The sequence below is a fragment of the Melospiza melodia genome, chromosome 2 (genome assembly GCF_035770615.1).
Source record: "Melospiza melodia melodia isolate bMelMel2 chromosome 2, bMelMel2.pri, whole genome shotgun sequence".
Lineage (NCBI taxonomy): Eukaryota > Metazoa > Chordata > Aves > Passeriformes > Passerellidae > Melospiza > Melospiza melodia.
Window position 1 is genome coordinate 111,624,493 of NC_086195.1, and position 8,180 is coordinate 111,632,672.

Here is an 8,180-nt window from a genome sequence, read left to right on the forward strand (position 1 = left end):
GACTGTGTGGGACCAGGGGATGGGACCCATCCAGAAGGGCAACAGAGGGTTTCCTTTCAAAAGCCCACACCTCTTTAGGGGGCAGATGAGATAATTGCAGTTCTTGTGCCAGCAAACACTGGCATGCTGGTCTTCTGAAGTCCACTTACTTCAGCCTTTAATTATCCTAGCTGTGGGAGGAGTCCCAGTGCAGGAATGGCTCCAAGAACCCAGCTGCTTTGCTGGACCTTCTTCTTCGGTTCTTACCTCTGCCAGCACAAACAAGTTATGTTTCAGAAGACGGAAGCAAATCTTTGCTTTGCATTCAAAAAAAGTCATTTAGCTCACAGAGGCGATGCTTCAGAGTCTTAGGACATCTTTGTTGATCTGGAACTAAATAAATAAACTCAGAAAATAAACTCTGAATTGTTTTAACTTTCCTAGCACTAGCTTGTTGAAGCAGTGTGAAAACTTGCTTTGGAGCGGTCAGATGTGTGGTGAGAACACCTTTTCACAGTGCCCTTATCTGCAGTGCAAGGAGCTCCCTGAGACAGCCAATCTCACCTGGAAAGGAGCTGCTCTTTCAGGGAGAGCAGGATATGTTGATGCCTGCAGCCATACTTCCCCTCCTGCAGCAAGGTTCAGAGAAACCTGTCTGCACTTCAGCAGTGGAGAAATGTGTGAGGAGAAAACACAAGCCATCATTACCTGCAAGAGTAGACTGTCAATAATAAAAGAGAGAGAGAAATACACCATTTGATGTTTCTGGCTAGACCATCAGGAGGGGGTGAATTCACTCCCAAAGTGGATAAACTCTAATTCCCTGTATTTCCTTTCTAAATATTTGAAATTCTTAATTGGCTGCTATCAGTGTTTGTAAGACAACATCTGCAGGGGTAAAACCAGCTGTATTTCTGAAAATTAGAAATCTATATTTTCTGTAAATCTGATTTACAGCTTACATATTTGTTATAACATAGCCACTCCAGCTATATTTGATTTAAAAGCATAAAACAGAGATTATGTTTCTTTAGAGAAATTTAGAACAATGCTCCCACCTTGCTCTTGCAGCTGGTATAAACATATTCTTGCTTTTCCTACTCTTTGCTGCTTCTCAAGCACAGACTTGCTTTTCCAAATCAGACACTGCTTTGCTGCATACTCTCTGCTTTTCCACAGCGATCCTTTTACTGGAAAAGTTTTGCCTACCCTCTAGTGGGAATTTGAATTATTACACCTGCAGATTCCAGCTGTACAGAAGGGTGGAGTCCCTTGGGCACAGCCTGCAATTACTGCACGGTCAGTCTTCCTAGTGTTCCTAGCAAAAACAATGCCCCATTCCTGTCTTTCTCTTCCCTCAGTGAGTTGCAGGTTTGCATTTTGGCAAAAAGGATGGGAACTTTGTTTGCTAGAATTTTGTTATAGTAGAGGGACAGATTATTTTTTCACTGGCATTCATGGATAAGTATCTAGCTCTGATAAGCAAGTGTGGCTGTATTATTCATGCTGAGTTAAAGGAAGTATAGAAATTTAGAAGACATATGATTAACCTACATCTTAATTCCATTTGCTGTTGTTGTCATTATATTGCAAGAATTCTATTATCATTACATGGCAAGGGCTCCATATTGCTAGAGTTTCATACCTCCTTGATGTTTCTTGTAGTCAGCTCCTCGAGGCACTGACTCTTCCCATCCTTGCAGTAGCTAACTTACTCCAGTTCCCCCTTAGGCAACCAATCCACTCTTTTATAACACTCTTCTGATTGGCTACAGGTGTGGCCTGTTAAATTCAGGCCTGCTCCTAATCTTTAGTAATTGGTTCAGCTGCAACTCCTTAGGGAATAAGATTAAATTCTATACCACCTTCATTTACCCATACTGTATCCTCCTACATGCTCTTCTCAGTAGGAGAAAAGTTCTGAAGGCAGAGCATGGATCTGGGTTAGTGTCTCCAGGGAGAGGGCCTGGCCCAGCTCTGAGGAATGATAGCAGGGCCCACGTGCTCTCCCAGAGCTGGCACACAGGCATGGCCCACAGTGGCACCTTTCCCCTGGGTGAAGGCAGCTGGCTAATTATGGCTATTTCTGACCTTTGCACCCCACAAAGAACAACCTCCCAACCCGTGGTGCCATGCACAACATTTCAGCCAGAAAGGTTTCCCTGTGTACTGCTAATGTTTTGTGTACTGCTAATTTTTTAGCTGCTGTTAAGTTTACTGCTGAAACAAGGATAAGTGCTTCAATTGAAGTAAATAGGAGACCCCTGCAAATTAGAAAACACTTGATAGAAACCTATAAATGGGATGGGTACAGCTATTAATTACTGGCTCTTGGCTAAGGTCACACACAGTGGTAGTCAGTCAGCTTTGGTGAGCTGGTTCCCCAAAACCTTCTCTGAAAGAAAATAGGAGTGCTCCTTCCACAGATACAAAGTATGATGTTGGGGATGAAGTAGGGCCTGAGTAGTGCAGACGCTCCTCTAACTCAGCTTTTATTATTGAAGTGCCACCACTGAGCAATCAAGACTCTCTTGAAAATCTTTCTCTAAGCCTAAAATGCACTTTGTAAAAGCTCTGGGCTGAGAACTGATCTCTTCCCCACTTGGCTGCTAATTTGCTTTGTGACTGGAGGCAAGTCACTTAACTCCCCTGTGCTTCAGTTTCATCACCTGTAAAATAGGGATGATATATAAATATCTCAGAGCAGCTTACCAGCAGAAAGGTAATGTGAGGAAACTCCTCTAGGCAGGTGCTGCTGCCTTGTCTGTTAAGATAACTTTCTGTAGATAAAAAACACCATGAATTGAAGGGAAAAGAGAATTTCCCAAAAGATTTATGCTTGAAATTGTTGCACAGCGCATTTGTGCACCACTGTCTGCCAGGTCTTCTTCATTGCTGAGGCCATAAGTGATGGGCCAGCCTGGCTCACTCAGTGGAAAATTGTCCCTTTGGGATCATTTGGGGCTGGAAATAAATCCACCCATAATGCTTTCCTGCTTTGTGCCAAGCTGCCTCTTTTTTTTTTTTTTTTTTTTTTGCCCAGCTTTACAGATCTGTAACCAGAGCAGAGCTGGAGTTTTTACCTTGGATACCCTTTGAGGCACCTACAGAGAAGGTGTTTTCTATCCCTGCCAGCTGCAGGTACAGGGCATCACTTTGCACAGTGGCTGGTGCCATGAAAGTCCTTGAAAATTAGAGGAGAGATATGTGAATATCACAGGATTTTCTCAGGGTAATACCAAATCACTTTGTCATAGATCTTCCAAGAAAGCACCAATTCTGCACAGGAGTTGTCTTGGAAAGGTTCTGGGATTCAGCCACTCATCTTGTGCCATTCAAGGGCAAATGGGAACCACAAAGATTGTGGCTTATTAGGGCACAAAAGTAACTGTTAGAAGGGACAAAATCAACTTCCTAATCACTTTTCCAGAAAACTGATGGGTCTTAAACAACTGAATGTGTCTTAAGCTGGATGTAGTGAAGGGAAAGGGAAAGATGGAGTAACCTGTTATCAGGTTTGCTGGGCTGGGTAGCAGGGATCATCCTGGAAATACAACTGTGTTTTAAAAAAACACATAAAGGACGATTTCTCAAGGAACTGTATTTTCTTGCTTGCTTTATTAGCATTCAGTATGGCATTAGACATTTGTGTGCAAAGTTGCATTTTTTTTCTGCTTCACCTCATCTTCTTGCACTATTTTACAAAATAGAAGGAAATTAATAAAGTTATTTGAAAATCACACTTCTTTTTTTCAATAAACAAACACAGAAACTCAGAAATTTTTTTTTTCTTTTAAGATTGGAGAGTATCACTGATGCTATAGCTTCCAGGCAACCATCTCTCTTTTGGTTTAGAAATCAGTGATATCAATCCTTTTGGGGAGTAAAGAAACCAAGGAGTAATCTTAGAAGGTAACACACCTTATAATTCAAGTGCCTTATAAGGTTGCAGCAAAGATGAATCAAACATACTGTGCCTTATACTTGCCTGCAGCAGCTCTGAAAAATCATTTTTCTTTTGTGTATTTAAAAAAATCAGCATTTCGGCTTTAAATTTTGTTTTGGAAATATATGAATCTTGGTTTACCAACTTTAATTGTCTCCTTCTCCTTTTCTCCAAAGTACAGCTCTGATTCAAAGTGGGAATGCAACTTTTTCTCCTGCTTTAGGAGGCATCCAACTCACTCTGCCCTCTACCACAGGGCATCAAGTCAGAAAGACACCTTAGTCAGAAAGATTGCTGTTTTGCAGGTGCTATTTGAAAAACAGGCCTTGAAATATATTTTCTTTAGTATAAATGGGGTTTCCACCTTCTTGACTCAATTGTGGGGCATTTGCATTGAAGTGGCATCAGCTGGCACTGTTGAATGCCTCTACTGTCACAAAACATAAGGCAATGCATGAAGTATTTTCCTTTACATCTCTACTCCTTTTCTGCTGGCAGGGAAAAGCAAACTGAGTTCAGAGCTGGTAGGACTTGAACAGTGATGTGCTCAAAAAAAGTCATTTGCTGCTTTAAAGTTTAGGTTCACTCAACCTGCATTTTCACAGCAGAAAATCTTGGCAGATGGAAGCAGTCATTTAAAGTTCATTTTGCTCACTTAGCCTTATCAGCAAAATGGCAGCATCCATGTGAGGTCTAAATGACTCAGTGGTGAGCCTGGCACTGCCCTGGACTAGGTGTGGTGGATCATGGCTTTGTGCATTGTTACACTGCACAGCTGCTGCAGTGTATATACACATATATATACATTATATATACACACATACACACCATTATGTCAGGACAAAATTGAAGCCTGCTGTCACAGCAATATCCAACACAGACATTGTCAAAGTAGACCATTTCCAAGCTGTTTTAACCTTTCTCTCCACTAGCTCTTTACCCAGCTATTCATTTACAGGCTACATGCAGTCCCTTGCACAACTCTCTCCTTAGGTGTTCTGCAGAGCAGCCAGATCAGAACAGATTTTGTGAATTCTCTTTTATGCAGGACATTACTGTCAGTATTTTTGTTCTCTGGGAGGTTTGAATATGAGGAAGGCCTTTTTTACATTAATTTATTTTGGGAACACATGAATTGGGGAGAAAAGGAAAAAAAATTGTTGATTGCCTACCTGGACAAACAAAGGTAGAAAATACCTCTGCTGCAATCTGTGACAGTACATGAGTCACTGTGAGGAAGAAGGTTTGACTTGTCTATAGAAACAGTTGGCAGCTCCCAAGTTTCACCTTTAATGTCATCAGAGCTGACATTCCCTTGGGAGGTTTGCCTTGCAGAGTTGCTCTCTTGGTCCCTGTGCAGTCCCAGGCAGAGAGCAGCCTGCTGGTAGGTGCTTGAGCTGATGTGACTGTCCTTGCAGACAAACCTACCAGAGACTTCTGAGAGAAGCCTGCTCACTGGAGCGTGGCTGTGGTGTGATTTAGCCTGCAGTAGTGCAGTAATTTATGTAGCTATATTGTCACACTGTGTACAGAGCCTGAGAAGTGTCTCCTATTTACTGCAATTGAAGCACTTATCCTTGTTTCAGCAGTAAACTTAACAGCAGCTAAAAATAGAAGCTATCGAGCTTCACAGTAAGCAAAAGGAATGAGGTGCATGAGATAATGATCTTCAGTCCTGCAGAGCACCTCAGCAGTCCTTGACTCCTTTAAAAGTGTCTGTGTTAAGGCTGAACTTTTCTCCTTTTCCAGACCCAGCCATGCTACTGGGAGTCATGACTGCCCGTCCCCTGGAGGTTTTTTCCCCACCAGTGAACTACAGCTCCATAATCATCCCCTAATCTACTTTGGCACTTTGAAATCAGCTAGTTTAGCCCAAAGTAAATTAGGAGATGTGGTGGATGAGCAGGCGAGGTAGGAAGGCAACCAAACATCTATATTAAGGAGAGAGAGGAGGGGACAAAAAGATACCTGCTCTCCAAGTCACTGAAACTGTGAGACTGTCACTCTTGCTGTTGGAGATGGAAAGCCTTGAACACTTCAATTTCCCAATTTTTACCTTCAGCTGCTTCATTTTTTATTGAACATGTAGTTATACTGAAGAGCTTCTGCTTGTGTGTGATAAGCTCATCTTGGGCTAGAGAGGGAAGAGCTTCTGAGAACAAGAATTAAAAATGCTCTGACAGAGCAAAAAAGATAATTTTTAATCCACTCCTTCAGATGTATATGTGTAAGTGGTAGACACATCTTGTTCTTTCACTGATGTGGAAGAAGAGAATTTGTGCAGCGTGTTTGTACTTTTTACCCATGTTGGAGAGTTGGGATGTCATGAATCTATGTCACAAAATACTTATTTTGTGTGAACCACCTTGTGTTGTGTAACTTTTGGGGTTGAATTAACCACACATATGTGAAACCAGGGTGCTTTGCCATGATTGATCACTACCTACTGGCAACCTGTAAAATTTGGCCTTTGACAACAGTGCAGAAGAAGAGAAATTAAACTAGAAAACATCTCAAAAGGTATGCGGCAGTGCTTCTGAAAGACATATCTGATGGATGGTCCTTCAACAAAGTTTTAAATATCCATAAGATATTTTAAATACCCACAAGGCATCATAAATACTATTTTTTATTTATACATCTGCTTTTTTGCCACAGCAGACAATGTCAGCCCACTGTCTGCTCCTCTCCAGCCTATGATTCACAGTACCCACAGATCTTTCTCTACAAAACTGCTACCTGTAGGGGGATAGGATATAAGAAAATAATGGTAGTATAGAAAGTAATCTTACCCCTAAGGAGTCGCAGCTGGGCTAATTATTAAAGATTAGGAGCAGGCCTGACTTTAACAGGCCACAGCTGTAGCCAATAAGAAGAAGAGTGCTATAAAAGAGTGGATTGGTTCGTTGAGAGGGGGAATTGCAGTTATTGGGCCTCTGTGAGAAGGAGGATGAGTCGGTGCTCTGAGGAGCTGCCTATGAGAAACAGTAAGGAGGTATAAAACTCTAGCAATAAGGAGAAAACAATATGGAACCTTTGCAATTTAATGACAGCAGGTACCTAAATAATGGTTTCCTTTTTTTTCTCTATTTGTGCTTGCACAATTCATTATTTATACTTAAACATAGAAATTTGCACCTGTCACTGTTTAGTGGCAGCCTGTGTCTCTGCAGATCATAGCTGTAATTTGTCAGCTTAATTTTGTCCTCTCAGTTTCAAGTAAATATGTAAATAGAAGAACTAAATTTTATTTCATCATCCAGTTTGATAATGAAAACACTAAATACTCCTGAAGCCAGGAGAGACTGGTCAAATCCCCACTCTGTGGCTCCCTCTACTCTGATAGTAAATCACTAATATCTTGACTCAGCATTAGCTCTGGAACTAGCAAAAGTAGTTTCCTCCAGACTGTTTCCTTAATTTACACACAAGAGTATCTCAGGTAACGAAAACTTCTTCTGCAGTCAAGGCATGTGACATCATGTGTGAACCTATTAATTTGTGGTAGTAGGAAATGAGAATGATCTGGGATTATACACAGTTGATACATTCATAGAGGCTGGTACTCATCTATAATAATTTTCTATAGGCTAATATGATTTAATTTATTTTTTCTCCATTTTTCCACATATGTATGTTTATAAATTTAGATATACTTACATAGCCTTGTAGTGACCATCTATGTCCTCCTCTCCTAGTCTTCCTATCCTCCCCTAGGCCAGCTCTGAGGTTTTGCCATTAAATTGCTCAGTCCCCTATGATGAAGTTCATTGAACTTCCATCCAATTTGAAAACATCTGATTTATCTAGGAGCGTTCTAGGTGTGCAATTGAGTGGTTTCAGCAATCATGGCAACATGTGCAGTGTTTTACTTAGGCTGTAATAAACAAAGCACTACATCAGTGGCAACACTGAAATCAATGAAAGTTGTTCTCATGTCCAGACTAAGCTCTCAATGTTTCTCTAATCAATAGCAAAGCCTGGAATTAGAGAACCCTGTGTTTCCCAAATGTCTTTGGGAACATTCTGGCTGGATGGTTTTAAATTTTGCCTTTAGGGTGGCTTACAGTCTTGTCTTTTCCCTCCTCTTTCTTTGGTTGCTAGGAGAGATGTATATAAACCTGTTTCCAGGAAAGCTTTTTGACTAGTCCTCTGCTGCAGGGAGAGGGCAAAGTCAGATGCAATTCTTGCTGTCATACCAACACAACTGTCTTAGGAGCTTAGAGCACCAAAGCCATCCTGGGTTTGCTGGAAT